At 45.8% G+C, this 10687-nt stretch overlaps 1 protein-coding gene across 2 annotated transcripts in view; it reads right to left on the minus strand.

The window, feature by feature from the left end:
* LOC142585465 (uncharacterized) overlaps positions 1-6341 on the minus strand; it is an 82491-nt gene extending 76150 nt beyond the window's left edge. The window contains exon 1 of one of the 2 annotated variants that reach the window (XM_075696245.1): positions 6196-6341. The gene's annotated coding sequence lies outside the window, so the exon portion shown is untranslated. The remainder of the gene's footprint in view (positions 1-6195) is intronic. The other variant, XM_075696244.1, reaches the window with a different exon arrangement.
* Between the last annotated feature and the right edge of the window lie 4346 nt (positions 6342-10687).

The raw sequence follows: 10687 nt of genomic DNA on the forward strand, positions 1-10687 counted from the left end.
CGCACCACCACCATCATGTGTCCATGCACGTATATGCCGCAACCTGAAAGCGCGTTTCCCATCCCCTTACGTTGGAGGACGAAAAGTCTAGAGCGGAAGTGTTCATTAAAAAGCATAATGAAGACCTTTTTCGAAAAAGAAAAGGGCATTTTCATGTGGAGCAAAGAAAGAGCTTCACTTCAAAAGAAGTAAGTCAGAAAGCGAGAGGCGGCATTGTGCATTTAACAGCGACCTGTTACACATGCCGCATTACGCATGCCGCATTACGTGGCGTAATGCGGCATGCGAAAATTCCCATAACAGTTCGTTGCAATGCCTTGCAGTTGCAATGACGGGCTATCGCCAAAGAAGAGCGTTGACTCATAGTGGTCACTTACCGCTGCTGACTGGGAAATCGCCAAGTGTCTTCTCTTATACGCGCATGTGCCGGACAACCGCATTACATGTGTTAACTATGCGTCAGGCATTTGGCAGTGTTCGCATTCAGGACTGTCAAGGCAGTCAGTGCCGACACAGCAGCGTGCTGTTGCCAAGGGCTAATGCAACGTAACCACTTCGGTTACTTGCTCGACCTACAGCATTGGAACACTGGAATGGAGCGGAATTTTTCAACTGCCGTCGACGCTCCTTAGAGCCTTCGTTGTGTCGTCCGGTGCCACATGGTCTGTCTCATTGCGAGGCAACCTTACATTGTCGCTTGTGGCTGGGGCGCGAAATGCTCAAACGATTGATGTTTTCTTATCAACAGGATAGACAGTGCCTCGCGAACCTTTCGCCACTGCGGCGAGACCAGGAAACATGTCCTCTGCCACTTCCCGTGTTTTTGAAGGGAACACGATACGGGATTCCTGACTTGAGCGCCATCGTGACAGAAAGCAAGTAGAAACACTGCTGCGCGTTCGAAAGGTGACTATACTGTACGACCACGTTTGAATGCACAGTGAACGCTGGTGCGTGCGCGCATGCGTCGCCACTTATCTCTCTTATTTCTTTCTTTCCTTTCATCATCTTTTTCCTCACCACAACGTAGCAGATCGGAGTCAAAAGGGTTTCCTTTCTTTGCGTTCCTTTCTGTCTACCTAAGGACTTGATCTTGCCCTTAATGTTAACGAGAGCGTGAGAAACGCAGCGTTCGCTCTCCAATTCGTGATAGTCAGATGTGTTCACGAGAAACAAAACACGATACGTTCACTCGGGTTCCGAGTCAACTCAGCACTCCAGTTCTTTTGCTGTTTTCTCAGTTTCACTGAATAAGTCTTGGAAGCATCGCGGTGAACACAGATAAATATCATTTCCTAAATTTCCCTGTCTACCGCACGATATATATGGTTCACTCCTTTCCATCAGCTTGCACTTGTTTATTCGGTCTTACTCTTCTAATTCCGGGCAGCGGAAGTTCTGAAGATTTTTTTGTTTCGACGCTTATGGCAAAAAAAAAAATGTTTTTTTTTTGGTAGCTGTACAACAGCCAGGGAGCCTGTTCTGCCTGTAATTGTGAAGGTGCTGCTGAAAACGCTGAATAAAAGAAATTATTAGCAAAGCCAAGGCGCACAATACCAGGACTCAAGGGCAAGGCGCCGGTCCTGTCGTTTGTGTTCTTCTTGAGTCCTGGTCTTCTGCGCCTTGCCTTTACTAATTCAAGCATGAACCAACTAGCCGAAGCAAGAGTTTTAAAAGAAATTATATAGAGGGCAGCACGGGCGTGCAAAATTCACCATGTTTATCTCAGTTTACTAAAATAAAGAAACACGTACGTTTCGCAGAGTTTGACGGAAATTTCAGGGGACCATGCAACCATGGCGGTTACATATGTCCAGCACCTCGGATCTCCTCTTCCTATGAAATATCCGCTGCTACAATGAAGATCAAGCTGTGAGTCTGATGATTTATACAGACGAGGAAGATGTACAATGGATGATGATATGTAGAGATGATGAAGATAAAAGTCAGGCATGTGTTGCGGTCACGATATATACTTCTCTTTAAATTCTACAGTGCTTGCTTAGTCTTTCTTGCCACATTTGTCAATAGTATTCCGTATCCGTACAGTAATTCTGCGTGAAGCTGCCATTGTTTGTGAATAGAGCAGAAACCTGAAACAAACTTGCGCGCGTGAAAGAGCCAAGACGAAGACACGCCAGCTAGCTTACCGCCTAACGTCGCGCAGGGTTAGGCAATCGTACTCTCGCGTGCAGCTCCTCGCTTGGGATCTACGTACCACTCACAGTTTAATTAAAGTTTAATAGGCACCAGGGCTACGCCCAGAGGTGCGAAGAAATGCGGTTTCGCGCGGCGCGCAAGTGTTTATCCAAGGGGGTAATGGAGAAGCGAGAGCAGCCGGGCAAAGCGCATGGGGCCAAGCATTAGGTAAATACGAAGATGTCTCACTCAAGACCCGGGGCTGAGCCGGCGATCGAAGCGTGCTACGATTGCGAGTCTGCCCGGCGCGGGTAAAGGACGGCGAGGAAAAGTAAAAAGAGAGCGCTGGTACGATGACAACATAGCAGGCTGAAGTGAACGCGGGTGGAACAGTGGAGAAGGAAGCATTTCTTTCCCGCACGCGAAGCACGTCTTTTCGAGGCGGTCGCGCGGGACCCATTCGTAACAATCGAGGCAGCAAGAGGACTGGGCCTACAACATCGGACGTCGAAGTAATGAGCGATACAAACGATATTTTTCATAGTTCTCGCGCAATGGCAAGTAGGTGGCGCTCTCGTTGCATTTCGTAAGAGCAGTATAATTGATGCATCCGTTTTCACGTTGCGAAGGGGCGCCTATTTCAAAATGCAAATCGAGAGAGACATGTAGCAGGTGTTATTTTTATAGCGCTGCTGTTCGTATAACTGATATTGAGAACGTATGCTCACCAAAGCTTTTGTTGAAGAGTTCATAAGATAAACACTAAGCGCTGCCGGTAGTAACGTTATTCTGTATAAACAACTTCGTGCTTTTAATGAGATTTTAGGAATCAAAACTTCATTGATGGTGGAAGTAGCTGAACAGGTATGTCAATATATACGTAATTAAAGAAGACAGGTTACGACTAATAAAGTTACTATACGATTGCAGTTTAAACAAGTGTACGAACAGTTCTGCGTCCTGCGGAAATGATACGTGTGCTAATGTTTAAACAAAAGCAAAACAACGCATATAATTATTTCTTTTCTGTTCTTAAGGTGTTCTGTTCCTTGTAAAGGCAAATGTTAACTATTAGAGCTGTTTACACGTTCGAGACAATGTCCCAAACAAATGTTCCAGAGATTTCTTGCACTTTCATGCCCGGGTAAAGTGACTGCACGAGTCATATGCAAATGACTAAGTGTTTACCAAAGTGAACGACACATTGTGAAGCTGCACGCGTTCAGTACAGAAGTAGCTGTCTGACCGTGCGTTTGTCACATGATCCTCGTGACTTGGAGGTGACATGGATATGACATGGAGGTGTGCACACTAAAAGTGGAAGCATGCGTCACTTCGCTGAGAGAGAGACAGAGAGAGAGAGAAATAGAAGACAGGAAAGGCAGGGAGGTTAACCAGATGCATGTCCGGTTTGCTACCCTGCCCTGGGGGAAGGGTGAAGGCAATGAGTGTCAGTGCAGCCCATGCAAAATTAATCACGTGACGTTGCTCTTTCTGTATTGTGATATTGAAGTACGCCCTGCGGGAACTGCCCAGTTAGAGGCATACATACGTAATAAAAAGTGGTCGATCACTTGCCACAACTTTAACCCTAAATGGTGGCTGAATGTCTAAGACGACCAGCTGCTGCGTACGAAATTTTACGCCTGACTGGAGGCAGCGGCTACCAGGTTCCGATGGAGAGACATAAAAAAAGAAAAGAAAGAAAAAATCGCCTACTTTTACTTAGGCATGCTATAAATAATCCTGTTTGGGCAAACTAACGAGACGGAATTCTCCACTACAGTGTCCCTCACACACTCAGTGCAGTCTTAGGGACATTAAATCCCATCCATTCGATCACCGATCCTATCTTCGAGCTCCTTTAGCTGACGAATATTCTGCTTTTATGGTGCCAGCTTCTAGTTTTCTGGTTATTGAAGCTGATACTAGAGGGAGGCTGCCACACTAAGGCAGTGTTTCTGGGCTTGATTCTATGGAGGAGCAAGAACTCGTCTTGACTACCAACCTTCCAAACCGATAGTTTTCGAAGCAACTCGCATCTTCGCAAAGTAATCGCATGTGTTTGCTTCGTATACCATAAGGCAATGTGCAAGTATACAGACGATAATGTCCGTGACAGTAACGCTCATTGAATGACACGAAACGCAATGATCTCGACATGCAATATTGTGATTCTGAGGTTAGCATTAGAGGCGCATAATTCACATCGAGGAATAATAATCAAACCGCTGTGAACTCATTTGTCGATAACGTTTAAGGGAAGAGCAGAAAAGGGTGGGAGAGGGGGCTTCCGTAGTCACATGTTTCAAATCAAGATTCTTTGTCGGCTGCTGTCAAGTTTTGCTTTGCATTCAAGTAAGTATGTTTGCTCAACCTAACCTACGACAACGTCTGAGTTTGCATTCGGTCAAAATTTTGCTACATCCTTCGTGCTAAGGCGATGGGAGCTTAACGCAGCAGGTAAACCAGCACGGACACTAAATGTCGAGGCAGTTGGTCATATCTTGCAAAGACACCAGGAAATTGTGAGAAATGTAGTCCATGTTATTGCAATTATAGTAGTCAGTACTTACTATTTATGCACGTATACTAGACTACTTGTACTTATACACTTACTTATATACATATACACTTAGACTACTTATACACGAGCTTGGTAGTCGCTGTTCCGTATTGGCCAGAGCTCGGATAAGTCGCCATCTTGCCAACGAGACGCATTTTACCGAACTATAGAATGCAGCCATTATTGCGAGCCGTTTTAGTTGCTGACAGTTCCGTTCTTTGTAGCAAGGAAACATGGATTTCCAACTCATTCGAAAGGCGATTACCAGCAGCGTAATTACTATATGTGAGGATAAAACTAAAAAGCAAAAGGCGTGGTTGCAGCAATGATGTACCAGAGTGCAAGTAGCGCGCAGAGTGCTTTCCGTGAGAGTTTTTATGCGGACCTCGCACGGTGTTCTTGTAGGATTTGCGGCGGGAACAAATAACAGGAGCGTAGACATGTTTCAATCGTTTGCCCTACGTTTCTACATATATTTATGCACCACCTCCATTCATAATTTGCAGATAACAAACAAGACATCATTTTTTTTCTTTATCACCCTGATTCGTCTTCCGAATAAACTTCTACAGTAGTCTTTTCGCGTCAATGCCTTTTTGATTATACTATTATAACGACTGAATTTTTTAGGTCGTTTAATATGAAGTCTATTGATTTACTCGTAGAGCAAAATAATTTATTTAAATCAGGGAAACAGAAATGCTCATTTGAGCATATCCGTATTGAAAACCCCGGGAACATTTGAATTTGATTAAGCTAGTCGAAGCAGTTCACTCAAACTCGGCTGCGTCAAGAAGAATACGCTGGTCATCAGGTCAAAGCGGATAAGCAGGATTTGGTTCCGGCAGTGCTTGACATGGGGACTACATGAGAGGGTGGAGTGCTGGCGGCTCATATTCTGCTGAAGGTGTATCTTCGCAACGCGAGGGCGCCGCCACGTCTGAGGTGCCTTGGGATGTCGTCAGAGAAATCGCCGCTATGAAAGGGACCAGGATCCCACTTTTACACTGTTTTGTGGCCACAGGCTTTTGATGTGACGTGCATGCGCCAGGGTCCTTTCCCAGGACCTGTCGCTCCTGGAGGAAACCAAGCGGGAGGCCGAGGGACACCTGCACCCAATTTTAACCAATAGGTAGCCAGCGGCAGCGAGGTTTTTTGACCCACGACCTATCACGGCCGAAGCGGACGCTCAACCAGGAGGTCATCGCTGCAAGTTCCTTTGACCAGGACAGTTACGGTGTCTGCGGCCATACATTTCCGCCTCATCGACGCCCTCAACAACACCGTTAATGCGAGAGGAAGCAATGAATAAAAGGAGTTGATCTACTTCTACACCTCTACGCATTGCAATGAGCGAGTCGCGGTTAAGCTTTACTCCGGCGTCGCATCATCGTTTCGTTTACCATCTTTGTTCTTTAAGAAAGAACAGCTCACTCAGGTTCTCAAACGTGCAATGTCAAAAGGGTCACTCGTCCGTAGCTCCAACTCACGTTGTGTCCACAAGGATGCGTTGACGGAGGCCTTGGGGCACGCTGTGTCGCGGGGCTCTTCCTTGCGCGGCGGACTCCCGGGCCAATTGCGCGGTTCCCTCCTCTCTTCGGTCGAAGTCGCTGCTCAACACGCGGCAAACTTTCCCGCGTGGTGAGTATTTATAACGTGAGCGGGCGCCACAAGCGGGCGCGCAGCGCAGCTGCACCTCGTGCAGATGGGAGGAAGAGGAGGAGGAGAAAGGAGGAGAGAGGTGGGCAGCGCACTCGGCCTCCTCTGCCGCGGATCGACGCAAACCAATCGCTGCCGCTGACGTCGGCTTGCCACGTGACTACCGCGGACCAATGAGAGGGGTGCGGGGGCTTGCGGCCGAAACAAAAGAAAAGAAACGTCACGCGTAGGAAGAGGGGGGCGGGAGGGGGAGGTGAAAACAGAGCGCGGTTCATTGCTGTGTTCGGTACACGAGCGCATACATACATGCCTTAGAGGACAGGACGGACGTTTAAGTAAAAGTGACGCATACATGTGAGAAGAAAGAATGACAACCATCTCGGGCCGAGCCGAAATTGTTTCGAAAATGAAACTTGCCCCAAAAGTGAGAGATACCCTGAATGCCTTAAGAGGTTTCGTGATAAAGAAATACGCTACTCCATGAAGCATGCTCGAAGTTCGTGAGGAAGACTACGATTTCGTTAACCTTCATTCTTACCTAATCGTTCATGAAATACCTCTGGTAGAGAAATAATTAGAATGGTGGCCGTGACAATGACTTTCTCTTCCTAATTCATTCCAAGCGTGCTGCTGAACCCGTGAGATCTGTTCACTGAGCGTTAAAATAGCTTATTCTGGCTTCGAATTTTTCTTGTCAGGTCCAGTCGCATCGCATTCCGTTTCAGACTGCCTTGTTTATATTCTTCATCAGACTTGTCCGGATACTACTTTCCGCATTGCTCTGTCTAAGCATTCATCTGTATATATACATTTATTTGCCTTTCCGTCTTTATCTTCTTGCTTTTTTTTATCTAACCTCTCGGGAAATAAGGTGAGCGGGACCATAGCATAAGCTTGCTTCGTCTCTTACAAGTGAAATTTCTGTCTATAATTAACCACAGGTAAAGTCCTGTTCTGCAAGTACGCTTTCTTTCCTTATTGTATGTTTTTCCATCATTGTGGTTACATGGTCCTAAAATTTTGCGCACTATGACCCGATTTACATGATGGCCTTTTTCTTCAGTGCTTACATTTACCTCGGAACATCTCAATATATATATATATATATATATATATATATATATATATATATATATATATATATATATATATTAGTGCAAGGAACCGTTCTAAGTGGACCAATCAATCAGCCAAATAAAAAGAAAGATCGTCGTAAGCTCGCCGTAAGACGCATGTATTCGATAATCGTGGTCTTGCCCGTTACCACTGCAGGAAAATTAGAAAACAAGAAAGATCGACTAGAGGGACCACGTGATATTGTGACGCACAAGTATCGCGGTCTGTCTTGGTGTTTTGTTTGTCTTAGTTCTTGCGCAGCAAGCGTTGCGGTCTGAATGAACCACTCCCAAACAGTGAGATGCGGATGCCTAGCTAGGGGGGGGGGGGGGGGGGAGGGGGCGTAGGAGGTGTCTGAATGTACCCGTCTTATAAACCGGCGGGTGTCCAGCGGTAGGGATCGAACCATGCACCTCCCGCAGCCGAGCCAGACGTTCTATTCGCTTCTCGAAGAGGCAGCACGTGTGTCGAGTGAGATCCTGAACACTTTGCAATACGACGAACACGGTTTAAATCACGTATGCGAACCTCAAAGAGGTGCCACGTGATGCCTAGGCATTTCTCTCGAATTTACCGCTAACTCACCACTGATGTTTCTTTTTCAACCTCAGATGGCATGCTGACATATTTAGATGGACAGTTTGGCAAGTTGTTACGCATTCGCGTTGGCTAGAGATATTCGAATATCAAAATTTCAGAATCGAATAGAATACGAATAGCGGAGAAAAGTGAAAGCTGAACGTCGAATCGAATACTGAATAATTTCTAATTTTTAAACAAAACGACAGAAAAGCTTGCTGGGAGTCCGTGTACTAGATATGCTTATTTATGCTAGAAACTTGTAATGGTCTTTCCCGTCCCCCAGAGTAGGGTAGCCAACAAGAGGCATTTCTAGTTTTTCTTTCCTCTAGTTTTTTTTTTTCCAGTTCTTTCTTTCCTGCTCCTCCTGTAATGCCGTTCACGTCTGGACGTCCGGTCAACAGAGCAGCTTGTATTATACTGGCAGTTTTGAAACAAGAGACGAGCTAGTCACCAGATCTACGTGAAGTGATGGACCACATGACCGTACTTTGATGCTTTTGTATAGTAACTCTATTTGTAGGAGGCCCAGCTGGAAGTTTTTTTTTTCAGAACTCTGGGACCTTCTGCTGTAATACTGTTACCATGTAACTCCAACATGACTGTTGCAATAAACTTGACGAGTTCCGTCCTCGCTGAAGAAGCTAAGTGTAATACTGTACCAACGCACATGGTTTGAATAGACGGAGACACGGTGATATTGACCATATTTTAAAAATTGATTCGCCCAAATTGAAAAAACTTCCTAGGTAGTCTAAAGGCGAAGCATCTTCGTTGAACAACTGTAAATTAATGAGTTTAAGTTATCTGCTACATGTGTCTGCTCAGGAACTGGTGCCGAATTCTCAAAGAAGCTCGCTCGTAAGTGCTCTTTGCCGTGGGCCGGTAGTCTTCGCTATTGGCAAGTCCAGCGTAATGATCGGCTGAAATTTTTATTTACGAACAATTCCAGCGTAAGGGCCTTTTTTTTTTGTGAATACGTGGTCTCTCTGCGCAACAACTTCGGCTCTCCTGCAGCAGAACCACGCGGAAGGGTTAACACGTGTCTGGTCTTTCTCCCTGAAGACTCTAATTAATTAAATTATGGGGTTTTACGTGCCATAACCACTTTCTGATTATGAGGCACGCCGTAGTGGAGGACTCCGGAAATTTCGACCACCTGAGGTACTTTGTCGTGCACCTAAATCTAAGTATACGGGTTTTTTCGCATTTCGCCCCCGTCGAAATGCGGCCGCCATGGCCGGGATTCGATCCTGCGACCTCTTGCTCAGCAGCCGAACACCAAAGCCATGCACTGAGCAACCACGGCGAGTCCTGAAGACTCTAAAAGCGTTGTCTTTACACTATAAGCCGATCCGTACACTTGAACACACGTACGAAAATGCGTCACTTTCGACGAGCGAATTCGTGGACAGAACACAAAATGAACAGGAAGGGCTATTTCCCCCCCCCCCCCCCCATGCGTACCCGAATTTTCGAATAATTATGCACTACCTGATGTTGGCACAGTGCATTCGTGCAGAGTAGAAAGTGCTGTGACAGCGCTTGCCGTGTCTTTCTACGTTTATCTGCTTTTGTCTGCCGTTCTTTTTTTCGCAATAAAACTTGCTAATATAGGGACTGGCAAAACCCTGTAATGCCTAAGGTATCATCTAGGCTACGCTGAGCATGTTGCCTCAAATGGCTGATTGAAGCGTAGCAAAGATAACAAAAAGACCATAGTTGCGTTTTTGAGACGATAGATTGAAGGTTCAGTTGTAGATGGCTTAAGAAACCAAATACTAATGAAATAATTAGGGCAGTAGTTAAGGTGTTACTAAAGAACATTGTTCTTTTTTTCTATAAGTGTGCTCTCCATGGCCACAAAGAAATGTCAACAATTATTTTCAATTTTCTTCATGTGTAACTGTGCTTGAGCATTACAGGAACGAATTCATCCTACCCTTCTTTCCACACTGAAAATACATTCTACGTGTGCGTTAGCGCACAGGGCAAGATAGTTAAGTGATACGAGTGGTCATTATGCGTCTCTTCAAACAGTGGCCGCATAGCCGAATCCATAGCCGTCAGCAGCCGTCTTTCGCCTAATTGATAAATTCATCTCCCTTCCTTCGGTCTTACTTCTCCGCAAGTACTCATCGAGCTTTCCGTATATTCGACAAAAAAAAAAAAGAAACTACGAAAATACACCGACGTCCATTACCCAACAAAGAGATAAAGAAAGCGTAACAATCGTTATGGCCAGGTCTGCACCGCTGCGCACTGCCCTGGTGCGCATATTAGGTATAAAACGCCAACGAACGCGCGGTAATTCGATCGTGATGCCATAATTCGAACTTTATTGCGCAGATTTTACTTCCTTCTTCCTTTCTTGACGATCTCTCGCTCATTTATTTAGTTTTGCGGCCGCAAAATAAGTGTGCGTACTGCCGTAGCTCGCTTACAAAAGCCTCCCCGCAAGGAACCCCATTATAAAAGCGCAATAGAATTTCGATAATTTGATCGAAACGCGGTACAATTCGGACCGCTTCCTAATTCCGAGAACATTTCCGGGCTCCCCCGCAACTACCGTCGAGCCGCGGAGCACACAAACACGCGTTGCGGTAAGGCGTGAAACGGAGTTAAAGT

The sequence above is a fragment of the Dermacentor variabilis genome, chromosome 6 (assembly GCF_050947875.1).
Source record: "Dermacentor variabilis isolate Ectoservices chromosome 6, ASM5094787v1, whole genome shotgun sequence".
Classification (NCBI taxonomy): domain Eukaryota; kingdom Metazoa; phylum Arthropoda; class Arachnida; order Ixodida; family Ixodidae; genus Dermacentor; species Dermacentor variabilis.